The 14,094-nt window shown below is 40.4% G+C and overlaps 1 protein-coding gene across 1 annotated transcript in view; it reads left to right on the top strand.

Annotated features, from left to right (window-relative positions):
- Positions 1–6,357: 6,357 nt before the first annotated feature.
- Positions 6,358–14,094, top strand: part of LOC149180517 (Ribosomal protein L36) — a 128,232-nt gene continuing 120,495 nt past the window's right edge. The window contains exon 1 of the mRNA XM_089418186.1: positions 6,358–6,721. The gene's annotated coding sequence lies outside the window, so the exon portion shown is untranslated. The remainder of the gene's footprint in view (positions 6,722–14,094) is intronic.

Raw genomic sequence — 14,094 nt, forward strand, 5'->3', positions numbered from 1 at the left:
AACACCACATCTCAGTTGTACACAACCTTCCGTATGACTGGGTTCCAAAGCTTATAACCCTTTAAACCATCCTTATACCCAATAAAGATGCACTTTTCAGATTTACTATCCAACTTGGTTCGTTTCTCCTTTGGAACATGTACATATGCATCGCATCCAAATACCCTCAGATGTGAAATAGAGGGTTTCTTACCAGTCCATACCTCTTGTGGAGTTTTATCCTCCAACACTGATGAAGGTGACCTGTTAACCAGGTAACATGCAGTATCCACCGCCTCTGCCCAGAATTCTTGTCTTAACCCGGCATCACTGAGCATGCTTCTTGCCCTTTCCATCAACGTCTTATTCATTCTTTCTGCAACTCCATTTTGCTGAGGTGTATGTGGAGTAGTCTTCTGTCGTGCTATACCACACTTCCTATAATATTCTTCAAATTCCTTACTGCAAAACTCTCCACCGTTATCTATCCTCAACACCTTTATCTTCTTCTCTGTTTGGTTTTCCACCAGAGCTTTAAATTCTTTAAACCTGTCAAAGACTTCAGATTTCTTCTTAAGGAAATATATCCATGTATTCCTTGAGAAGTCATCTATAAATGATACATAGTACACAGACTTACCCAGTGATGGAACCTTCACAGGTCCAAACACATCACTGTGCACAAGTTCTAATATCTGTTTCGCCCTCTTACTACCAAAGGGGAAACTCACCCGATTCTGCTTTCCATATACACAATTTTCACAGAAATCAAAATCCAGAGAGTTATTACTCATACCTTCTACCATACCTTTACCATGAAGTATTCGAAGGTCCTTCTCTCCAATATGTCCAAGCCTTTGATGCCACAACATGGTCTTTTTTCCAGAGACCACTAGATTTTCTGCTCCACTTTCAGGAACCACGGAACTGTTGCACCCATCAACAATAGTGCTACCTTATAGCTTGTATAGAGTTCCAATCCGAACTCCCCGCATCAATACCAGTGCTCCCCAAACCATCTTGTAGGTATCCTTCTCGAACACTGTTTTTACACCTGCATCATCCAACTTACTAACAGAAATTAGATTTCTGGCTAATGCAGGAATATGCAGAACACCCGAAAGTGTTCTAACCCTTCCACCGTGCAGCTTCAACTTTACTTTTCCACGACCAATGATTCTAGCCTTCCTGTCATCCCCCAAGAAGACATCACCACCATCATATTTCTCATTCTCACAGAACCACTCTCTATGGAGAGTGAAGTGAAAGGATGCACCTGAGTCAATCAACCATGCCTCATGATCTACATGTGTACTTGAAGAAGCAAAGTACACATCCCCACCTTCATCTGAGGTGGTTTTCGCCTCTGCAGAAGGAGCCTCATCAGATTCCTTTCCTTTGTCAGGAGCTTTAGATTTACAGTCCCTTTTGAAGTGGCCTTCCTTTCCGCATTTCCAGCACACCACCTTTACAGGTTTTCCTGGAGATTTAGATCTCCCACTCGATGACTTATTTTTGTTTCTGTTTTGGGACCGTCCTCGTACAGACAAGGCATCACCATTTTGGCTCTCCATATTTTTTCGTCTCATCTCCTCCGTCAGCAAGGCTGAGACTATTTCATCAAACTGCAAGGCAGTTGCATTGCTACCTATTGCAATAACCAGACTATCCCACGAATCGGTGGAGAACACAACAAACTGATGCACTTATCTTCATATGAAATTTTAATTTCAACAGATGCTAATTGACTTACCACAGTATTAAATGCGTTCAGATGCTCTGTCACCAAGTCTCCACCTTTCATCCTCAGGTTATACAGCTTTTTCCGCAAGGAACAGTTTATTCACGAGAGACTTAGATTGGTACAAAGTCCCTAACTTGTCCCACAAAGCCTTCACCGTAGCTTCCCCTGATACATTCAGCAATATTGATTCTGAGACACACAACCGTATTGTGCTCTTTGCCTTCTGATCCAACTTCTTCCATTCTTCATCGAACACTCCTGTTGGTTTAGTACCCAGATCTACCACGATCCATTGATCTTTATCCACCAACAAATCCTCCATCTTGAGTTTCCACAACTCAAAACTCTGACCATTAAATTTCTTGATCTCTATCTTTCCACTGCTCGCCATCTTCTTTCACCACTAGAATTGATCTCGCAGATCTCCCATTGAACAGGGTCTACCATAGGCCCGAGCAAAACCCCTCAACAACAAAGGCATCCCCTTGAAGCCAAAATAGCTCTGATACCAAATGTAGGTTTTAACCTCGTACATAAATTACCTGCATACGAATTCTAAAACACAGAAAAATAAACAATGCAAGAGCATAACACATAAAACACATATACACAGAGATTTTCCCATTGGATCCCAAAACCGGGACTACCAACTTGTTTTTTTTATTATGTTATTTTCAATGTTACAATACATATTTATACATGCCGAAGCATCCAATACCATGGACCGAAAACCATCGCGTCCAATACCATGGACTAAAAACCATCATGTCCAATACCATGGACCGAAAACCATCGCGTCCAAAAAAAATGGTGCGAAAATCATGCACAAAACCATAGGTGGGTATGCCCAACCTAACATACGGTTCAAAACCAAAATTTTCCGGGGCGCTGCCCCAGACCCCATAAAGTGGGGTTACGGGTGCCCTTCAAATCCCCTGTTAACTACGTGGAAAGAATATAACACAACCCAACAACCACCAGAGGGGAAACTCACCCGATTCTACTTCCCATATACACAATTTTCACAGAAATCAAAATCTAGAGAGCTATTACTCATACTTTTTACCATACCTTTACCATGGAGTATTTGAAGGCCCTTCTCTCCAATATGTCCCAGCCTTTGATGCCACAGCATGGTCTTCTCTCCAAAGACCACTAGATTTTCCGCTCCACATTCAGGAACCATAGAACTGTTGCACCCATCAACAACAATGATACCTTGTAGCTTGTACAGAGTTCCAATCCGAACTCCTCGCATCAATAATAGTGCTCCCAGAACCATCTTGCAGGTATCCTTCTTGAACACTGTTTTTATAGCTACATCATCGAGCTTGCTTATGGAAATCAAACTTCTGGCCAATGCAGGAATATGCAGAACACCCGAAAGTGTTCTAACCCTTCCACCTTGCAACTTCAACTTTACTTTTCCGTGACCAATGATTCTAGCCTTCCTATCATCCCCTAAGAAGACATCACCACCATCGTATTTCTCATACTCGCAGAACCACTCTCTATGGGGAGTGAAGTGAAAGGATGCACCTGAGTCAATCAACCATGCCTCATGATCTACATGTGTACTTGAAGAAGCCAAGTACACATCCCAACCTTCATCTGAGGTGGTTTTTGCCTCTGCAGAAGGAGCATCATTAGATCCCTTTCCTTTGTAAGGAGCTTTAGATTTACAGTCCCTTTTGTAGTGCCCTTCCTTTCCGCATTTCCAACAAACTACCTTTATAGGTTTTCCTGGAGATTTAGATCTCCCACTCGATGACTTACTTTTGTTTATGTTCTGGGACTGTCCTCGTACAGATAAGGCATTGCCATTCTGGCTCTCCATATTTTCCCGTCTCATCTCCTCCATCAACAAGGATGAGACTATTTCATCAAATTGCAAGGCAGTTGCATTGCTACCTATTGCAATAACCAAACTATCCCATGAATCTGGTAGAGAAAACAACAAACTGATGCACTTATCTTCATTTGAAATTTTAATATCAACAAATAATAACTGACTTAACACAGTATTAAATGGGTTCAGATGCTCTTTCACCGAGTCTCCATCTTTCATCCTCAGGTTATACAACTTTTTTCCGTAGGAACAATTTATTCACCAGAGACTTAGATTGGTACAAAGTCCCTAACTTGTCCCACAAAGCCTTAGCCGTAGCTTCCCCTGATACATTCAACAACACTGAATCTGTGACACATAATCGTATTGTGCTCTTTGCCTTCTGATCCAACTTCTTCCATTCTTCATCGGATACTCTTGTTGGTTTAGTACCCAGATCTACCGCGATCCACTGATCTTTATCCACCAACAGATCCTCCATCTTGAGTTTACACAACTCAAAACTCTGACCATTAAATTTCTCGATCTTTATCTTACCACTGCTCGCCATATTCTTTCACCACCAGAATCAATCCCGCAGATCTCCCACTAAACAGGTTCTACCACAGGGTCGAGCGAAACCCCTCAGTAACAAAGGCGTCCCCTTGAAGCCAGAACAACTTTGTTACCAAATGTAGGTTTTAACCCCGTACAGAATTTACCTGCATACGAATTCTAAAACATAGAAAATAAACAATGAGAGAGCATAACACATAAAACACATATACACAAAGATTTCCCCTGGATCCCAAAACCGAGACTACCAGATTGATTTTTCAACATGTTCCTTTCAATGTTACAATACATATTTATACATGCCGAAGCATCCAATGTCATGGACCGAAAACCATTGCATCCAAAACCATGGACTGAAAACCAAAAACCATGGACTGAAAACCATTGCATCCAAAACCATGTGCGAAAACCATGCACAAAACCATGGACCGAAAACCATCGTGTCCAAAACCATGTGCGAAAACCATAGGTAGGTCTGCCCAACCTAATATAGGGTCCAAATTTTTCCCCCCTGGGTCGCTGCCCCAGACCCCGTAGAGGGGAGCTACTCGCACCCCTCAAACCCCCTGGACAGGGGGGGTTGCCGTCCCCCCTGTGACCCCTCCGCTGCGCAATCGGCGCAACGAAGGGGGGCCTCCGGCCCCCCTCTAATCCCCCGATTAACTAGGGGAGGTAGTCGTGGAAAGAATATAACACAACCCAACAAAAACCCACAATAGGCAAAGCTATGTTTGCTTCAAGGGTTGGATTGTGTAAGTCCGTTGGACAATAAGTAGAAGACAATATTACCTTAGACACATTGTACATACACAATAGAGTTGTCGGCAAAATGCCACAACTCCTTTCTTGTATTTTTGTAACAGTATTCATGATATAGTTAGGCATGTATCTTTGATGTTGCCTATACACGTGCATTATGGTTTCTTTATTTGGATGAATGCTATGTTCCTTGCAATGGATTGTGTTGGCTAAGTAACAATATTACTAGGATGTTTTTACAATGATAATTGGTTGTGTGCTCACTGTTAAATGAACTTCGTTGAGTAAGACTTAGTTGTGGTTATCAAATTATAACTTAAAGTGAAATTATGGGGAAACGTTAAGTGAAGAGGTGCAATTTGGTTGTAGTAGGCACATAGTAACCAAGTCACTATGGTAGAGGCAAAGTAGTACCATATAACCTTAAATATAAACTAAATAGAAGCTCAAATTAAAAAATAAATAAATCAAACAAACTAAACCTCTAACAATTAAAAATAAATATAAACATATTAAAAAAAATGCTTGCAATTTTGATAGGGAACTAACAACTTCCCTAGATATATGCAACAATCCGCAAGTCACATATATCAAGAACTCGTAGTTCAGCCTAGGACCGAGACGTCCAGAGACCACCAGTACTAGCGTTGGTATCCCAGACTCCAATGGGATGCCTATCCCTCCAGCCTTACTATGACAAGCCACATCTCCAGGGACTTGAACCCGGGTGGATGGGATGACAAACCACCATCCCTACCACTCGAGCTAAGCACCCATTGACAAAAAAAGAAGAGAAAAAGAAGAAGAAAGAAGAAGAAGAAGTGCACTTTTTAATAAATTAGAGAAAATACTCCTAAATTCCAAATGGAAAAAACCATACTGCTAAAGACTTAGTCTAACTTATAGACGAAATAACCTTTTTCACTAGAATCTGGTGATACAATTTAAAACAAGAATTTGATTTTTTGTTGTTTAAAATACGATTTTGAATGTAGAAATAGATTTAACACCATGAAAAACCAATTTGACACTCAAATTCTATAGACTAAATAACTTAAACTCAATTTTTTAAAAATCTTTGCCAAATTTTAGTTAAAATTAACCAAAAAATGATAAATTAAAACCTATCTACTTCTAAATATTTGGCTAATAACTATTCTCACTAAAAAAAAATGCTACACAACCAATGAATGTCAATAAAAGGTTAGCTAATAACTATTCTCAAAAGTGTTCCACAACTAATCAATGTCAATAAAACTTAATTCGCGTATATTATAAATGAAATATTAGCATACTATTAAATAAAACATATATGATAATCTAAATTGTTACTATACATTTTGGTCAAGTTATAAAATTCATGGTAAAATAGTCAACCCTTCCGCATGATCATGCATTTTTAAATTCATAGCTATGGAATAATTTATTCAATCAAACAATACCTAAAGGCACATGTACAGTAACGTAGTTATCTGAATCGGCCGGTTCGGGTTCAGGCCAAGTAAATCACTTACCATCAGGTTTTAACGCTGAACTGGTTATCAAAAAGTGACCTGTTTAGGACTAGCTCAACTCGTGGCCTCGACCATGGAAAAAACACAAAACTATTGGAAGCCCAAAAAGGAACCCCCACAATCCCTACTCCTTCCTAACCTATTTAAACAGAGCCCCTCTCCATTTGCCCCACACTCTTCTCACTGAGCGTTTGCGAGCGTTGGAAGATTTAGCACTTTCGCAAAGAGAGTTGATTTGGAGATATTTCTTGGGCTGATTTACATCAGCGGTCTACATACTATCTACAAGATTGTAAGATCGGATTCTTGTGCCATTTGAAGGTATGTTAAAAAAGTTTAAAACCATCACACACTCTATAAAAATTTAATGATTTCTTATGAGCAAATAAATAAAGTTAGTGTTTTAATAGCAGATTTGCTCTCATTGTTAAATAAATTTTCATGTCTCCCAAGAATGTCAGAGGCCTTACGTGAAATCATTGTCAAGAGGTTAATGGGAAAATTGTATATAGATCAAGGGTTACACGGGTTGAAAGGCCTCTTAACAGGGATACAAGGGCAAGTTAAGCCGTTGTATAAAATACCGCAGTGATATATATTCCAAATGCAAGCTTCTGTTGAAGCCATTCATATAGATTAAGTAAAGGTAAAGGGGATGAATGCTAAGATCGAGAGAAGTTGAGAGATTAAATTACACGAAAGAAGTTGGGAGATTAAATTACACGAAAGTGGAAGTGCAAATCCTAGTTATGAGGCCTCCTCCACTTACCTTCTAGGGATCCCTGTATATGTGTCCCTCTCTTCTTGATGACACACCCGCATCAAAGAGCAAGAAGATTGGTGCTTTTTTGCACCTGCTCCACCCCAGCTTCTTTGTCTAACCTTGATAGCAAATGGAGGAAGCAATAAAAGGACAAAATTCCAATACGTGGCTAGATGGTGTTATGATGCATGTAATTTGGACTTCAACGACTTTTGGTTTGACCTTAAGGTTTGGGAAACAAATTCAAACACATAAATATGACTTGAATAAATTTAGAAAATCATGAACGAAATCGGGATGTACCTTCATGTTCAATTGATGGATTTGATGAAAGTCCTGGGCCATAATTTATTTCTTCATTTCTTGCCCATAAGGAACTATGTTTTTGAAATCAGTAGATGCATTCATGTGAACTATGCATATTTATTAGTTCAATTTTTGGATAAAATAAGTTTGGAGGTGTGGTTGTCAATTGTTGTACAAGTCATCATTGACAATGCTTTTGACTATGTTGTTACTAGTTAGTGAGTTGTTGGATGAAACTGTTAATTTTAGGTACGTTATATGCTAGAGCAATTTATTTCAATTTTCATAGTTAGCTCAATATCTTTTCCAGATTAGCAATCACATCAGCATTAAAGTAAACTGCAGATAGAACATAAACATAAATCACAGAAGACAAGCCAAGACAAGAGGACACAAGATGTGGCGCTAGCCAGGGACAAACCCCAATGTTGGGAAACCCTTGATCAATTCTTCTTATATGTTCTTCAATAGTTCAGCAGAGAGAGATAGTACATTTAAAACAGAAGTCAACACTTTGACTTATCTAGATAAGAGCATAGATCATCTCTAAGAAGATGATACGTGAGATAGTTGAAGACATGCCGCTTCAACTGATTCTCCAAGGTGACTCCTTCACTTATCATTGCGCTGCATCTCGCCATCATGCTGCACCTCACCGTGTTGCACCATGCTGCACGCATCATCACAATGCTAGACCTTATGACCATGCTGTACACATCATACTGCTGCATTGCTATCTCAGTGTTTGGCACTATTGTACCTTGTGCCACTACTGCACCAGGCTGTCACCCATGTGCTTGGTGCACCATAGCTACTTTGTGTACTTGCTGCACCAAGTACCATACAATTGTCCCAATGTGAGCTTGTTGTCCCTTTCATGCTTCGTGTACTTGCTGCTAAGTACCATACAACTGTCCCAATGTTAGCTTGCTAGCCCTTTCATGCTTCGTGTGCTTGCTGATAAGTACCATATAGCTGTCCCAATGTTAGCTTGCTGTCCCTTTCATGCTTCGTGTAATATATCATACTGCTGCAATATATCTTACTCTGTAATGTATCAAACTGCTGTAATATATCATACTGCTGTACCTCACCATTGTACTGTGATACACTTCATCTTTATACCCATCATCATGCTACAACATTCACCACAATGTTGTCACATTATATCATATCATGCAGCAGTTTGCGACATTGCTAGACAACACTTAGGACAACCTTCACAATGTCGTCATGGACTAGTTAGGGCAACTGATAGTCCTACCAGCCTTCACACATCGATTGCAACATCCCTACCAAGGCTATGGTTACCCTTTTTCAGCACTCCTACATCCCACGTTGGCTTTGTCATACCCCAGCATGCCTTATGCCCTCCTAATGTAGACCTATAGGTGTGATAGGGACTGCGACTTGCTATGAATATAACCCTTCTTCCTATGCGGCTAGGAGCCTCCTTTAGGGCAATGAAGGTGCTTCTCTTTGATGAGATAATTCTCCTCTAGGACAACGTCCATAGGGCTGGCTTCATTGACTGTAATAGGGCAACGTAGGTTCTTCTTAGAAGACCTTTTCCTTCTCCATGTCTAGGGCTCTTTATGGCAGCGTTAGGGCAGCGTTGAACCCTATCCTTGCTGCAATATAAGAACCTCCCTTTTTGGACAACGAAGATTCTTCTCCATGAATGTAGATGAGGGCAGCGTATAGATCTCTTTGTATAGGGTTAGGGCCAATGTTGCACGAAGCGCCCCCCCCCCCCACGATTCCAAGCCCCGAAGCGCGTCCCATACGGAAGCGCCTAGGAAGCTTGGTCGGAAGCGCGCTTCTGAAATTCGGAAGCGCCGCTTCCTAACTTTTTGCCGCTTCCTGGAAATTCGGAAGCGTGGTACGGAAGCACCGAAGCGCACTTCGTACGGCGCTTCAGGCGTCAGAAGCGCGTCGCTTCGGAGGAGGAAGCGTACGCTTCCGGAAAAGCGTTTAGAAAATCATTTATTTTCATTTTTTTTTTTTAATTTTAGGTGAGTTTGCTTGTTGGGGGTGGGTCCACCTTGGGTTAGGGTGACGAATGAAGGCAAAAAAAATATAAATATAGCAGATGCTCCCTCATGGTAATGTTAAATTCTTAAAGTAAAAGTGACATTCTCCTTTATTTTTCATTTTCATCTTTTTAATTAAATTTTTAACATTACCATGAAATGACTCAGGATGTTTGAGAGTGGTTCCAGCCTCATTGGACTTCATATGGAGAAAATAGAATTTCATATCCTATTCAAAATTCAACAGACTTAACAGTTTTCAGGAATTCAGGATCAATGGGATTGTGGCATTTCATTAGATTATATCAAGTATGAAGGTATGCGATTAGCAGTTAATCAAGAGCACCAAGCCCTATATGTACCCTAGTGTTGGTGGTGTTAATTGTTGAACTCCTTTGTCACGCGGCACGCCCTTAGCAAAAAATTACCTTTCAATCAAGTCAAAATCATTGATCAAGCATGTTAAGCTTTTTCTACCATATTTTAAGTCCTGAATTAGGTAGTTTGATCAAAATTGGGCAATGTTGACTAATATCCCTAGACAATCGAGGTAGAGGCAAAGGCTAGACAAGAGGAGTAGAATCTAGATTCTAGATGGTTGATGCTCGAATAATTAATCATTAATGTACAATGGATGTTATATCTATCTTGATTTATGCAAAAATATGCATGTTTTCATGTCTTCTACAACTAATTTGGTATTTGGGATGTTTGTTTTGAGTATAAATGCAAAAAAAAAAAAAAAAAAAAATATATATATATATATATATATATATATATATATAGTAGACGCTTCGCTTCCTAGATTTTTGGAAAATGACGCTTCCGCGTCCCCGCTTCCAAAAAAATGCTTCTGCTTCGCCTTCGCTTCGTGCAACATTGGTTAGGGCAAACCTCCTAGATCAGTATATTCTCTTAGGGATTCTTCCTTCGATTAAAACCCAAACGAATGGAGAGGAAGAGATCACGAGAAAGTTGTGTGTGTGTCCAAATGACTTTCAAGGCACCTCTATTTATACTAAAACGTTGAGCACATGGGTTTATTTGGTTGCTGGCCGACCTTGACGAATTGTCCCATAACACAAATACATTCATATCTCCATGAATACTTATCGAAATCAGATGATCTTTAGATCAATCCTACACCTCTCGATGAGAGGGATCCAAGAAAATATCAGCTGCCATTAATAAGATGACCCACATGAAGTTTGGCCCTAGTTGTCAATTTTAACATAACCACCCCACCAGTTTTGGACTATGTGAACTGCATTCTACTTAACCCTTATGCTTGAGGATATATGCAAACTTGATTGGGCAAAGAGAGCTGCAGAACAAACCAAAATCACGAACAAAATACATCCATAACCACAAATGGGTATTGAACCTTATGAGAAGAAATATGGGGCGAGGAGCTTGTTAGACCAACCATCACCCAATGTGCAATGAACTTCCTAACGTTGCCATCTCTCATTGCCCCCAAAAGTAAGTCGAGGGAGTTGTGTTCTTGTGATGAATGGAATTCATCTTAATGGATTTGCAAGTTTGATGGGTCAGACATTTGTAGGAAAGTATTGTTAAAGTCACTGAGCCCCTTGTTTGAGTTTTGTAAATGGCTGATGGGAATAAACACTCCATGGTTTATATTTATGAGGCCATGGATTAGGCCAAAGAAAAAATGAAGCAAGCATATCGAGATAAAAAAACAAAAGCATATCCCTATTTGGCAAATCATTGATGCCACATGGAATAATGAACTCCATCTAGTATGAAAATCATTGATGAGATATGGAACCTAGTAAAGGCTTCTAGTACAAGAGATCATCTTTAAGCTGGAAATCAAAGATTTGTTAAATTCTCTAACCTCGATAGATTGGAAAATTACTTCCTAGTAATTTCCTTGTTGTTAATTAAATTAAATTAAATTGTAGCTTGCTAAATAAAATGCACTATTGAGATTTTTAATTAGTAAAAATAAAATATTACAATGGAAGCAAAATTAACCAATTTCTACACATACACAGAAATTTAACTGCCCTTCAAAATCTGTTTCTCATTAGAAATGATATTCAAGCATACAAGGGCTCCCTTACTAGGAAAATGGTCCACTGATAAAATAGCAAGCTATAGTAAATTCATAAAGTTTTTGGGCACTTGTACAAGTTGTATGATCCTTTCCTTGGATTGACATCGCAACCTTGTTGGTCTATTGTGTTGTTTTTCCACGACACTAGAGAATCTAGGTTTGGGTCTTACAATCTCTGGCACAACCAATTCAAATGTCACAACCATCATACTTTGCACAGTGGAATTAACAAGACAGTAAATCAACACTTGCACAATAGACAATTTTTAACCTTTCAACCCAACTTTGTTATATTAATCAATCTTTAATACAATTGTCTAGGGCTTTCGTTCTAGGGATCATGGCCCTCATACAACCATTGATACAAGAATACAACTAGGGCTTGGTGTTAGTCCTTTGACAACAGTCTACCCTGAACAAGATACAACTGACTTTCGGATGTAATCGGCTCCTCAGCTCCTTTAAGTTCATGTAACCTGAACACATTTGCTGGTACTTTAACTTCCAATCTGTAGCTCCACCAATCTGCCTCTATAGATGATCACAAGCCCTTTAGGTCACTGAACATGGTTCCAAACAATGCTGCCCTCTAGCTGCTCCTTTGTCCTTCAAGTCATCAACACATAGGGTTTTCGATTAGCTTTTCACAACTCCGTTTGTGAACAACTCTTACGTCTACCTACTTCTGCCATCCTTTGCTGCTATAATGAAGACAAGTCAAGGGCTTGGAGGCTGCCCACTCTCACTAAAGAAGTTCTTCTCTACAACTGTGAACTAGGGTTGATACAATTGCTCTCTTGGTTGCCTTTTATCCCTTCAAAGAACAAACTCCCTTGAGTTCCAAACTTCTGCCTCTCCTATCAGTCTTGAAGTCCTTATCAATGATTGAACTTAGGACACAAAGAACACCTTCTAATTGCCCTCCAAACAGTATAGAAATGACCACTTAACTCTGCCCAAACTAGACCACCAACCGCCTAGCAAAAACCATCAACAAGGAGAACACATACCTCTGAAAAAGGCGTTATCATTTGCCACCAAGCCTGGTCCTGTACATGCAGCCACTGTGAATTTTTTTGGCCTGGTTAGGGCACCATACCAGCCCACGTCCAGGCCTTAAAACCACCTGCAACTTCTGCGCTAGTCCACTTTCAAGGATCCTTTCTTACCACGCTATCACAAGGCTTCTAAGGGTCTTGCTGTTCCAGAACCTTTAATCACAGACCAACCCTAATCTAGGGCTCAATCCCACCTGCAACAACACAAAGAACTTTTGACCTTGTTTTCTAAGATAAACCAGCCCAACACATGTCCAGATCTGCCCTTAGAAAAATCGACAACCTTCTGCTCCTACTCGGCCTTGACCTGTCACAAAGAGGGACACAAAAATCCTTCTCCTTCACTTCGGCCAATCCTTCCTTGGATTTGGCTACCTCAGAGTTCAGATGCTCTCCACTTAGATGAGTTCTTGCACTTGGATTGGATGCCAAATGAGGTCTCCAACCTTCTTATTTATATGCTTCTTTATGGCAACGTCTAGCCCTCTTCTAGGGCTATCCTAAAGTCCAACCGACCCTAAACTTTTGCCACAAGTCCATGCCACATAAATAAAAGTTCTTTTTGCTCATTTGGCAAAACCTCTCTTGGATTTCTTTGTAGCACCTTGCTCCACTAAGGGTGCCACACATACTTCAAGAGTCAAACCTCCAAAATATCTCATGGATTCACACCCACAACTTTGGGCGCAAAGCCCACAGCTTGGGTACTCTTGCCCACAAAGCCAATGTGGGACAAATTCCTCCACAACAGGGTTTGGACTACCTCCCAAGCTATGAATCTTAACATTCCCTCTTATCGAGGGAGTTACTTCCAACAGCACTAGGAAGTAACTCGTCATTGTTGTCACTGCTAGCAACACTAGCCCAACTCCTGCCGCTCACAACTCCAACATACCCTATAGCATGAACTACGTCCTTCTCGGAAGTGTCACTACCACAAGAAGCCTCCTGCTTCTTCTTCTCCTGAAACGCTTTCAGGCCATCCCACAATTCTTTCTTGCTAGTTGTAGAAGCACCCTTGCTCCCCACTGACCACATGCTCTTCTTGCGCTGCACCTTCTCCCTTGGAACTTGGGTCGCTCTGAACTTTTGGAACCTACAACTGCTTCTGCTTCCGCTTCTCATTATCTATAGGCTTGCCTGACATTCTATATAGGCCATGCTTCCTAACTCCAATGACCACTCCACCAGAGTTAGAGCCTTTAGGCCTGAGGTTCGCTTTCCCATCCTAGAAAATCACGTCAAACCCCTTTTGCTCAATCACTGAGATAGACATCACATTATATTTGAGTTTTGGTACAAACAATACATCCTGAATTTGCATCAACTGACTTGACTCCATCCTGAATGGCATGACACCAGATCCTCTGATCTCCTTCTGACTCATGTTACCCACCATCATGTGCAACTTCGAGTCCCACCCAAGTAGAGTTTCAAACACATCCCGCGAA

Source organism: Pinus tabuliformis, chromosome 3_2 (genome assembly GCF_031772625.1).
Source record: "Pinus tabuliformis cultivar Carrire ecotype Pingquan chromosome 3_2, CPIR1, whole genome shotgun sequence".
NCBI lineage: Eukaryota > Viridiplantae > Streptophyta > Pinopsida > Pinales > Pinaceae > Pinus > Pinus tabuliformis.